The sequence below is a fragment of the Neovison vison genome, chromosome 2 (assembly GCF_020171115.1).
Source record: "Neovison vison isolate M4711 chromosome 2, ASM_NN_V1, whole genome shotgun sequence".
Classification (NCBI taxonomy): domain Eukaryota; kingdom Metazoa; phylum Chordata; class Mammalia; order Carnivora; family Mustelidae; genus Neogale; species Neogale vison.
The window spans coordinates 148,140,409-148,153,151 of record NC_058092.1 but is presented as its reverse complement, the minus strand read 5'-3'; positions in this window follow the sequence as shown (position 1 = coordinate 148,153,151).

Here is a 12,743-nt window from a genome sequence, read left to right as displayed (position 1 = left end):
ACAGAATTTGTTGTTTTGCAACTGACTTATTTTACTCAACATTTAGTCTAGGTTCATCCACAGTGTAGCCTGTGTCCAAATTCCCTTCCTTTGAAGGCGGAATATATTCTACTGTATAGAAAGACCACATTTTGTCCCCCTATTGATCTATCATAGGTGGACATTGGTGTTGCTTCCCTTGCAACTTTAAATCAGATGTTTCCCATTGGCTTATTTCCTTTCAAATGAAAATTTTGTTCTAGGGTGTGTGGGTGGCTCAGTGGGTTAAGCCTTTGCCTTTAGCTCAGGTCATGATCTCAGGGTCCTGGGATCAAGCCCCACATTGGGCTCTCTGCTCAATGGGGAGCCTGCTTCCCCCTCTCTCTCTGCTTGCCGCTCTGCCTACTTGTGATCTCTCTCTCTCTGTCTGTGTCAAATAAATAAATAAAATTTAAAATATATATATATATATTTTTTATTCTGATAGCACTTAATAAATGCCAGCAAAAACTGTTTTTCTTTCATTTTGATTTTTTAAAAAGGTCAAAATTCAAACTGTGTTAATAAGCAGGATTAATACTTGCAAGCCTTTGAATTTTTCATCTAACCAATCCATGAAACCCTCCACTTACCTCTACCACCAGCAGCTACGTAGAGACTGGGTCAGGATTAAAATCTGCAGACCCACTGGGAGTTCTTTAAATAATTGAGATAAGATGTGAGAAAAGTCTGGCCAAGGATGTACATGATTGAGACAGGAGGGGCGGGGGTTTGAAGACCAGGAAGTTAGCTGACAGTGGAAATGAGGGAGAGGACAGAATCCAAGACAGCTCATCTGTAGCCACAAGGAACCAGACATCCTAGATGATTAGAAGTCTATAAAAGAGGATTAAGCAGGGTCCTAATAAGCCTCTAAACTAAGTCTATGCTTCATAGAACATATTGATCCTAGGGCTTCAGGATAAAATCAAATAGTTGGATTTTGTGGCTTTCCTTTTGCCTGCTAAGGAAATCTCTCTTTCTCCTTGATAAGAAAATATCTTTTCCTCCTTGATATTTCCTACTGCTATTTCTACTGTTCTCAAAATGGGTAGAATTACCAAGTAACTGTCAAGTGGTTACAGTACTTACTGTCTGTTCTGTTTTGTATATGACACGTCGTTTTTCGTCTTCCAATTCATCCTAGATTCTCCACTTACTTTATATACAATAATTTGTGGCACAATACAGCATAGAATTTTCTGCTTTTATAAAGAAAGTATTCTGGGAATGGAGGCTTTACTACAAAGCTAATGAAACCTTAACCTCAGGGTCCCTCACTTTCTTGAACCTTTCCAAAGCCTTCAAAGAGGAACCTCTAACAATTTTGTAATTGTAATTTTGTACTATTTTTTAAATGAGAGTTCACAGGTTTTATAAACTTTAAGCCCTTCAAAATCTGGACTTGCCCTGTCTATGAGTCAGGGCTGAGCTGAAGAGCCAGGAGGCTGAGACACTTTTTCTTAAGAATTTCTAAAGGTTTTTTCCATCTGACGAATGCAGAAAAGCTTTGCCATCAAGTCAACCATTTTGTCTTCTACTCACCCCCTCTCACCAGCTACACCCCCATTTCTCTTTCCACACCTTTCCCACTGTTTATAGAACATTTTCAAAAACAGATTTTCTCAGCAAAAATGAAACAGCAACAAAATGAGACAATGGCCTCTGTTGAGATGAGAATCTGTTGTTGGATTTTTCAATTTCGCCCAGTTTTTCCTAAAATTACCTCCATTCTAGTTGTCCTCCTACCTTGCCCTGGCCAACCAGGTGGGGAGTCAGCTCCAGCACCCCCGCCCATCCTTGTCCTTTGCACACGGGCTTGCATCACCCTGGCAGAGCCACAGGCAAGCCACTCTCAATCCACAGACATAAGGATAAATCAAATCATTCCATGCAGAGAGAAGGTGGGTCCTGAGCAGCAAGCCTATGGATTATCTCTGAGCATTTTTAATGTCTTTCTCCCTTTTAACACCGTCCTTCTACCCAGACACCCTCCCATCCTTGGAACAATGGAAAACAAAAGCCTGTTAGCTGCCTCCCAGCAATTGGGCTCTAAAGGAGACAAGGGGAGAGAGCAGCTGGCAGGGGGATCAAGTGTTGGGATGGGCGGGGGAAGCAGAGAAAGCCCCCCCCCTTCCCCGGCTGGATTTTGGTGACAGACCACCATAATCACTGCTTTCAGAGAGAAAGAAAGGCAAACAATAGAAATCGATATTTTCAATGAGTAAATCACGACCAGATTCACTTGGGGGAGGTGAATTAATGAGGGATTTGTAAAATGATGTGCTTCTCTCTCACAGCTCCCTGAAATCACTCTGAGTTGTCCTACTGATACGAGGCCCTGGTGCTGATTTTCAGGGTTGGGATTGTATTAACCCAGTGTTAATTCCTGAAGACCCCAAAAACCATCTGGAAAAGGACTTGGTACTTTTATGTATTCCAAAATTGAACAGATACGAGGAGGAAGAGAGAGGCTCCCACAGCTGAGAAGTCCTTGTCCCAACTCATCCCCCAACACAATGAAAGCCTCCTGACCAAGCGCTATATAATTTCCATTGAAGACCCCTGAGGAAGGGGAGGAGCTTAGAAAGCCCAGTTTTGTCACATACCATCAATAAAGTACACTGTATCCAGCCAAAAAAAATAATTGAAGAGATCTGGTCTTTCTTAGGAAAAAACCAACAACATTCAACTATGTTTTATAACTGAAATTTTTAATTAAAATATAAGATACAAAAAAGCACAAATCAAAAATACACAGTTTAATAGGTATTCACAAAATTAATACACCAAAGAAACCCAAAAAGTATATAGAAATGTAACCAAGAAAGAGAAACCAGGGCCCTCCCTTGTCCCTTTCCTACTCCCTGCCTCCTTACCACCCAAGCTAACCATAATCCTAATACCTAATAAAAGTTGCCTCTCTTTGAATTTTATCTAAATGAAGCCATATGGTGTGAGTTCTTTCATTTCCAAGGTGTTTTGCTCACATTGTATTTGTGAGATTCTTGTATGATTTGCACAGAGTAGTGGTTTGTCCACTTTGCGGGGGAGGTGTATAGTACTCCATTGGGTGACCACACCACAATTTAACTTTTCATTCTACCATTGATGGAAACTTGAATCAGTTCAAGTTCTGCCATAGCATTCTTATCCATGTCTTTGGGAACATAAATAAGCATTTGGCGAGATTATTTCTAGAAATGAGATTACTGGATCATAGATTATCTTTAAATTCAGCTTTAGTAAAAACTGAAAATCAACCAAATCAACTCATTATTCAATGAGTGTTTGTCAAACAATATCAAGAACATAGCACCCTTTTTGACCTTGAAGGAAATACAGAAGTAAAGACAAGATATGGCCCCTCATTCCAAAAATTACAACATGGTTAGGGATCACTTAGAAGAGAGTGGAGAGATGTTACAATTTATTTGGCTGAGCACCAAATTGATGTTATTTATACCAAGCGTCATAGAACCAAAGTCATAGGTAGGAGAGAACACCTGGGTCTCTTTCTTTCTTACAATCCTGAGGAAATGGTTTTTGCAAGAAAATATAGGCATGGGTTCATTGAGTTAATCCTTTTTGTGATATTAACTCTGTAAGCCCCAAAGACACTTTCTCTTTCACTCCACTTTTTTCTCTGATTTTGATTCTCACCCCACATGTAGAAGGCCAAAGTACCAATAAACAAGGAAAATTTAAAAATAGCAAAATAACATAGAGATTTCTTCTTACAGAAACTTCAGCCAAGTTATTAAAATCAACTCTCCTTGCAAAAAACAATCAACATTCTAGATGAAATATAAAGAGCCCATCCTTAACAATAAGAAATAACTAATGAAATAGTGAGGAACTAACTACCAGGCCAAAGGCCATAGCAAAAGGGAAACTCAGAAACAAACAGGAGGTCTGACGCTGTTTCTGCCTAGGTCCTTTACCAAGCTGGGCATGCCTGGCCTTCAGCTTTGGCAGCTTTGAGGATCAAGGATCCAGAAGTCGAAGTCCAGTGCTGACCCAAGGTGGGAAGTCTAACTCCTTCTGGTCTTAGAATTACCAAAATCTTACCAGAATCTGAGGATACTTCCTCCACTGAAGTTGGAACTTCAGATGTCTACAATCTTGGGGTAAAGATAAACTAGAAATAAAACCACCTCCATTTTCCATCTCTCAGAAACTTGCAGGTAAATCTGCCTCAGTGTTAAGCAGAGCAGAAGAAAAAAAGAAAAGAAAAAATTAAATACTTTAAGTTGTGATTGCAAGCTGACTTTCATACAGATGTGCATTATGGTCCCACATTACCTGGGTGGCACAGAAGACCTCACACCATGAATTTATTTTAATCCGGACCCAACCTGGTAGTGCTTGGGGGTTTCCTCAACATAGACCCATAAATGCTCTTATAGAGACAATGAATAGTATACAGTCAAAAATAACCAAGCACACAAAGAAATGAAACATTGTAAACAAAAAACAACCAAAACAATGAACAGAAGAAATATGCCTTTACTATTTAGATATTGGAATTATCAGACAGTGATTATCAAACAATAATGTTCCCTGTGTTTGAAGAAATAAAACAGGCTTGAAAAAACCTGCGAGCAACAAGAATCCATAAAAAAAAATTATCCAGCATATCTGAAAAAGAACCAAATAGAACTTCTAGCAATACAAAAAAATGTCTAAAATTTTATCCCTTTGGTAGATTAAATGGTTGTTTAACACACTAAAAAGAGAGTGGTTAGATTTCATAAAAACCAAGACAACATAAGATGTATCGCTATTTCACAACATTAAGAAATAAAAACAAATGGGGGCACCTGGGTGACCCAGTCATTAGGCTTCTGCCTTCAGTTCATATCATGATTTCAGGGTCGTGGGATGGAGCCCTGCATCAGACTCCCTGCTCAGTGGGAAGCCTGCTTCTCCCTCTCTTCCTGTTCTCTGTTGCTCTCTCTCAAATAAATAAATAAAATCGTAAAAAAAAAAAAAAAAAGAGAAGAGAGAGATAAAAAGAAATGTCTCCAACTAGACTATAATATAATCCTTTCTTCTCTCAAAATTTTTAATTCATACTTCCTGAAAGAGCTTACATAGTTTTTAAAAATCTATACTGAACACTTAAAAAAAAAATCTGTACCAAAATATCACATTTGTACAAGCATAAAAAAGGAAAACAGGATTGAAATAAGCTGGTTAAAAATGGTCCTAGAAATTCTTTGCAGCCAGAATCTGATTCTTCTGGGTCATTGTAACTCAGTATTTGACTGTGTTTTTCTCAAGCTTGTGATGCAACATTTCTTAGAAAGTGCCCCATGATTATTTGTAGGATCTTCTTCCAAGTCCTTAAGACTCATTCTGCAAGTTTTGATTCTGGTGCTTCCATGGCCTTACCAGAAATGATCAGTTGATAAAATGTTTTCCACTGAAATGCAGTTCTATAGAAAGGCTTTAAACAAAGCCCTGGACTCATTCTTCCTTCCTCGGATTGTCCTCTTTCATTGATTGGAACATTAAAGTCCTATAGTGGTCAAGTCGATGACACCAAGAGTTACAACCACATTCACACCTACACAGTGGAAGTGATTAAAAACCATCAATTGTAACATACAGTCTTGTTTCAGGATGTTAAAATGAGAAAAAAAAAACCAACAACCACCAAAAAAACCCCATGTATATTAAATTGGATAAAATATGGTAGATGAGGATCTGCTCACAAATTTTTGGTATCTCCTTATTTCTATGGCAGCCAGTCTGTGGGGCTTTCAAACCCTTTTGTCTTACAACCCTTCCTCCCTGTTCTTACTTCCTTGGCTCCTCCCTGGGGCCTGGGCTGAGGCTCAGGTGCTCCAGTCCTTGATGAGGGGAAGCTGTGTCCAGCTGTGCAGTAGAAACCAGCCCTCCTGCTCCCTCCTTGCTCTCCCCCACCTGCCCTCCATCTCCTCTTGTCATGGCTTCCAGCCATCTGGGCTCCCTGCTATTGCTACAGCCTGGGCCTTGTTCTCATACTCCCTGTAAACAACACTCACTTTCCATTTTCTCTGTCACCAATGATTCCTCCTAACCCAAGGTAGTCCCTTCCCCTGGTCCCAGTGCGCCTGCCAGTGCTGGACCACATCTGCGTGTCAGGCAGTGCTCAGACTCTTCTAGGAGCCTGGCCTCCCATAGGTTCTTGTTGGATGACTACCTCATGAAGCTTCGCTAGTCCCTTAGTACAAAAGGCAAGACCGAATGTACAGATGAACATCTGATCAAGTGGTAGTCATGAACTGCGCGCCTTTTGGCTAGCAAATATTTCAGAAATTTCGGCTCTTGGGCTGTGTGAGCAGAGCTCCCAACAGGACCCTCCAGGACAGAATCGCCTGGTCCTGGTCCTCCAGGAGATCTCATCACAGTGTACCCCCAGCTGTGAGAACAGTACATAACGGCATTTTTAAAGTCCTTGGACAGTGTCTGAAATAGCGCACTTAGATTTTAATGATGTATTTGGTGGACAGAAATAATTCATAATGACAGTGCAATCGTAAAGTTTCCCCTTTTACAACTGATTCCGGCTTCAGTTTTCAACACAGAGTTACCTTTTCATCTTCTTAAAGATTCTGTGGAAATAGGATCCCGCACGAGCCTGCTTTGTATAGAATTATGTAAAACATCTATCAAATATTCATATTTTACATATCATTTACACATTCTCTTCCATTCAGAATTGAATCAAGGGAAGCATGATTTTTCTATTGGCCTCCCTGGAGAGCTGCCTTCAGGAAATTAGAAAGCCGTGGCCGGGGCTGCTGGACATAGAACCTTGATCTTGACCACTATGATGTCATGCCCCAAAACCGCGTGCCCCGTGTCCAACGTCCTTGCCTCACTTAGCTCGGCTCTGAACTCAGGTGTTCCAACAGAGGTTAGAACTTGGCAGAACCCCACCACATGTGGACTCGGGCCAGGAGAAGGTAGGGGGTGAAGGGAAGCCCTCGGGAGAGCATTGGGAGAGACCGTGAGTAATTAGCCCACGGTGCTGAGAGTCGTCAGGGAAAGGGTGGACAAGAGTTAGTACCAGATGCCCTGACAGGACCACTACAGAGGGCGAGTCCCCGGCAGGACGATCACCCAAATGGGATCTGAACCAAGGCTGCAAAGTGCATGCTGCCTCCTCCTCTTTTCCTGCTTGACGTCTTTCCTTTTTAGCAACATTTCCTAAGCTCGTGTGGGTTTCATGTTTGGGTTGGCTCCCGTTTTATCTGAACGAGTTCACTGGTTCCGGCTTCGCGGCCACCCCAGCCATCCATGTACATATTTTGCCTGCGTACGGCTATCTTTTCCCTTTTTTTCCTTGAGGGAAAATCTATCACCATAGAGTCCGTGGCGTTCATCCAGATAAAACAGCTCAGCGGGCTGGCCACCGCCGGCAGAGCTCTCCAGTTGACTCATGGGAATTGGGAATTAATGACCAAATGCAAACAGTGGAGGGGTGCCAACGGAGGCCCTTTTCTAGCAAACAGTCTCCTGTGGCATGTGAAGAGAGAGGCGGGGACAAGCCCAGCTGTGGGCGCCTGGCCATCCCTTGCTGCTGGCTTCCTGCCGGTGTTACTCAGGGTGCAGCGGTGTCTGCTTTTTCGAAACGGCCTTTTCGTGCTTGCCTCTCTAACAGCCCCCCTCTGATGGAGAGTCACTTAGAGGGCACAGGCTTCCTCCATCAGTCAGGGCTCAGGCCCCTTGGCCATGTTGCAGAAGTGTTCCCAAGCTCAGTCACCAGGGAGTTGGTACAAGTGAGCAAGGACACACAGGTCTTCCTAAAATGCGCTTTGGCCTCCATGTGCGGAAAGACAAAACCTCCGCTGACCTCACTGACCAAGAGCAAAGACGATGCATCCAGGTGGGTAAGAGATCAGAGGCAGAGATGACAGTGACAACAATAGGAATAGACACATGCTCACTTCCAGGCCTCTCCCTGTCACCTTCCACTCCGTGTAGGAGCTTCTGCTCAGAAGCTGCTGGAGGCATCAGGGACCTCGCAGGGAGGCTGCGGACATCTTCCTCCCCAGCTCGTGCTCCTCTGGGGCCCCGTGTCTGAGTGTTTCCACAACGGCAGCACCCCCAGCGCCCCTAAAGACACGACGTTGGCCCCTCAAGTCTCATGGCCCCAAGCCACACTGTGTTCTGTGCAGAAGCGAATGCCACTTCCCAAGTCTGTCACACTTTCTCATCGGAGCCATGCAAAGAGCTTCCTGAAAGCACCCCGCTTCCCTCTGCCTGCAGCCCCTCTCCGCATGGCTCTGCCTATGGCCCTGGTGGCCCTGGGCCCCTGTGAGCCCGCAGCCAGGTACGACCCCGAGTCCTTCTCGCCAGCGCTGGTCCCCACCGCCCCCTGCCGACTACTTGCAGGTCTGTTGTGTGTGTGGGGGGGGTCCCCTGGCTCCTGAGCTTGCTTGCGTGGGCTAACTTATTGGAAAGCACAGTTCAGGCTAAGCCAGAAGCCCTCCGTTGGCTCAGATGGAGGAGATGGAAAGGTCCAAGGCTCTGGGCAGGCAGGGGGAGCTGGGAAGGAGCAGGTAGAGGCTTGGGGGAGAGGCAGCCCTAGTTTGCCTTATTCAATCTGCACCTTTGACAGACGACTGTGCCATCCTCCTCAGTTCCCTCCTCTGCCCAGTATCTTTTCCAAACCCTAGATGAGATCCATGTCTGGTCCTGGGACCATGATGCATGGTGGCTCAGGAGAAGGCTCTGAGTTCAGTCGCAGACCCAAGCAGGTCAGGACTGTTTCCAGAACCAGTTTACCCCCCACCAGTGGGCGTGATGGAGCACCCACACCTTGGCAGGTTCCAATATGCCAGAGGACCGACCACTTGATCCAAACTGAAGACAGAGGCCAGCTTAGGAGGCACGGACGCTGAGCAGCGCTTACATGCCATTGAGCCCGTTCTCCTTCTGGGGTGTGTCTTGAGATGACAGGCAAGGAAAGGCAAGATGCACAGAGAAATATTTGCTTTGGCAATTTGGGTTTTTGTATTTTCCTGGAATGTTCTAGAAGGCCCAACAAAGTCTCAGTTTTGGTATGAGTACATGAACCCAGGAAAAGTTCCAGATTTGACAAGAGTTGCCATAAGAGGTCCTGCTGTTGCCACTTATAGGGACCGGGACAGACCACATTTTCCTAGTGCACGGCTCTAGGATGGAATCTGTGGGTCTGGTTCAGCTCAGCCCCCATTTACACCCCGCTGGCCACAGCCATGGAGAGGGTTAGAGTTGCCCAGTAGCTGCCAAACCTCCCAGCAGGCCCGTTAGGAATCGAGGATGCTCTCTAAATGCTGCAAGCTGTCAGCCGGCTAGGAAATGCTTAGTGCCAACGGTCAGGAAAAACACCCAGATTGTTTAAGTAAACATCTCTCAACTCCTACTTTTGGTTGGCTTTTGCTGTTTGCTCTGTGTGGCCACTGGAAGACAGGGCCCCAAGTCGAGAAGAGCTAGTGACCTACGCTTTGGCTAAAGCCCTGTGGTTCTTTTTCCAAACCCAAGTCTAGAACTTGCAAAGGAACCAGTTCCACGTGGCCTGGGTCCTCCCCGGTGTCCTTCAAGCAGTAACGCCCAACACTCACTGGTCTGGCTTTTCAGGGTTTGTTTCTGGAAGGAGAGCAAGGAGAGGGCTGCCTCATATCCAGCCCGTCATTGCCTTTCAATAAACAGTGTGTGCCTCCTTGACGCCTGGGCCTCTTTAAAGTTAGGCACATTTATGTTAGTGAGGGGAAAAAAAAGCCAAACTATTATTTCAACCACAAAAATTATCTTTAAAGTCAAAACAACCCACATTCGAGATGGTCAGAATGTTTTCTTCCTCTGCACGCTTCTAGCTCCCCATCCACTTTTGTAGCTGGGTGTTCCGCTGCCTGGAATCGCCGTTTGCAGTAACGGCCCAGCGGCCCCTTTATTCTAACTTGTTACTCATCAAGAAAGGGGTCTTTTATCACGTCAGGAACCTGGAAAATGCTCTCTCCCCTGTGGCCCTGCTGCTCAATAATGATCTCGTGTAACTTAAGTAAAAACAGACTGGCTGCTAGAATGAGCAGATCCCCACCCCACACACAGGCTGAGCACCACCCCCCATCAGACTCGGGGTGGGGGCTGCGAGCCGTGAGCCGCGGAGGCCTCGGTGTTTGAGGAAATGAGCCCGCCACAACCCCCCAGAGCCACCCCGGCATGGATTTGATGACACCATGAAATAATGACTGCAGAGCCTCTTTCAAATCGCCGGTCTGGTTGCAACTCACAATAGCTCCGGAGGTCAGGGAGAGCCACGAGATATAGCTGTTTTGAAGGCAGAAAGAAGAAGGGCTCATCGTCAGGGCTCATGGCCAGCCGCCCCAGGTAATGAGGCCTCCCCTGTCCCCGGGCCAAACAGAAAAGTGAGCCTCTGCGTCCAAGGCCCGGCCCGTGGTCTTTGTTTGCACTCAGTGGGTCTTCTCCGTCTTCCAGGACAGCACGCCTCTCTTGTCCTTTCACCCCTGCCTCCGCCCCTGTTCTGGGTCACGTGTAGGTCAGGCTGCTGGAGGCTCCCAGAGCGGGTCACCCCGTGGGGACAGATGGCCCATACCGACTGGCCTGTTGAGCCGGTGAGCCTGTGGGCATGGTGCTCTCTCTCTCGGCCCTGCGTCAGGCTCCACGGGGGAACATTTGGAAGCTGCTGCTCTACCCTGGCAAGCCAGCTCCTTCGGGCTCTTTCACCCCGCAGGGGGACACATGCACAGGGGCCCGCCTCCGACACTCCATTTGCACCTGCTCTTGGCCTCCTTCCTCTGCCTGGGCAGGCCTCCCAGAGAGCCACGAGGTTCTGAGGCAGGAAGCCACGGTGCAGTAAGGCCTTCTCTCGACCCCACCGCCGCCATTCCTGTCGTTGTTGCCACCACCCAGCATCGTCTAGGCTCGCTCCACGCGCTGCTCTCGTCCCTTTCCGTGCGACGCCCCCAGCCAGTGGTCTCCCGGAGGGAAGAGATCTGGGCCTGTTCTCTTCACCCCTGCTGTATCCTCAGCAGCCAGGATGTAGAGTCTGTCCTCACGGAGAATCAGTCTTTGCAGAATGAAGATGCCGTTGTGTTTCCCGCTCTTCTGTCGAACCTTCTATGACATTATGCTCCTGTTCTCACAGAAGCACTGGCAGCTCTTCAAATCAGAAAAAAAAAATCAGCTAGACGTAGATGCAACAGTCTGCCTGGGAGCGCCCATGTGCTGGGGACAGACATTCCTAATCATGTTTAAATGTAGAGCCCTCTGAGGGTGTAACCAAAAAAACTATGGCTATTCTGCCCCAGGGGGACAAAACGGACTTGTTCCTAAACACGTATTTCTTCCAGACCTTCAGGGAGCTCCCAGTTAACCACGCCCTTCCAGTTAAGACCCCCAGCTTTAGACCAGTGACCCTTTTCCTTCTTAAGTCACCCCACTCCCCCAAAGATGTTTCAGGATTGCTGCAGGGGTCACTAAAATAACGTTCTGTCTTCATGTGAACACATGGGGCATGGTGCTTACCATGACCTTGGTTTCTCACTGAAGGAATGAATTTTTCCCTGCTCCTGCCAATGAGGTGGCTGTGGTCCACTCCACGAGTGCCCCCTGCCCCAGGAAATGGGCAGGAGGAGGGTAGGTAGAGGCATCCCAGAGAACAGGGCCTGTGGGAGCAGGAGAACCTTCCGGGCTAGCTTCCGAGGCCTGCCTGCCACCACAGTCCAGATGGCACAACTGGCCTGCTTGTTTGTCCTCTCTGCATTTCCATGAGGTTACATATGACCTTAGAGTAACATTTTCCATCCCCTGAGTTGAGATGACCTGAGTGAGACTTGGTTCCTCCCAAGATGCAGAGTCTGAAGAACGCAGTGCCCAAAGCCCATCTGTCCCATGGCCAAGGGCTGCCAGCAGGGGCATCTCCTTGGCAGAGGGAAGGGTCCTGGGAGCAAAGCTGCCACCAGGACGGTCGGGGCTCCTCACTGCCCGCGATCCCAGCTGAGGTCCCGGGCTCACCGAGGGCTTAGCTCCCTGCAGCTTTCAAACTCTGTTTGATGAGAAATTTCCTCTAGGTGGAAACACTTGTAAACACTGTTATCTTGAGATTCCCATTGGGAAGAAACCAAGACAAATAAAACACCAAGGTAAAAAACGGGGCAAGTGATCGGTTTGCCTTCTCCAGTGTCATACTCTTGGGAGTCATTTTCCTGTTTCCCAATCCTACAAATCGTGCTTACATTTTGACTGCACTTCTCATTCCACACCCCTGACTTCCCGGCAACATTCTCCACCCCATCCTAGCGTCCTGGTGTGGATCCCACATCCTGCTTCGTAAACCTGAACCTCTGCCCCCCGGGACGCCCCAGCACCTTGGGTAGCACACGGGTAGACATGAAGTTAATTCTTCTTAATCATCAGTGGGTGCCCAGCATGGTCCCCAGTGGCAGACTTTCCAGTCCCTGGGCCTGGCTGCCAGCACCGCTCCCATATCTAGCCACCCTCAGCTCACAGAGGAGGCCCCATGACCCTTGGCTCATGAAGTTACACATGCAGCTCCTCTACGTCTAGGAGGAGCCACAGGACTGGCTCTTGACAGTGGCAATGAGGGATGTCACATCTAAGCCCGGCCCATACACCAGCTTCCAGCACACTCTCCCTCATTCCCTCCTGCTATAACCCAGAAGGCTGTGTGCTGGACTGATGGTTCCCTAGGATGGAAAGAGCCAGAT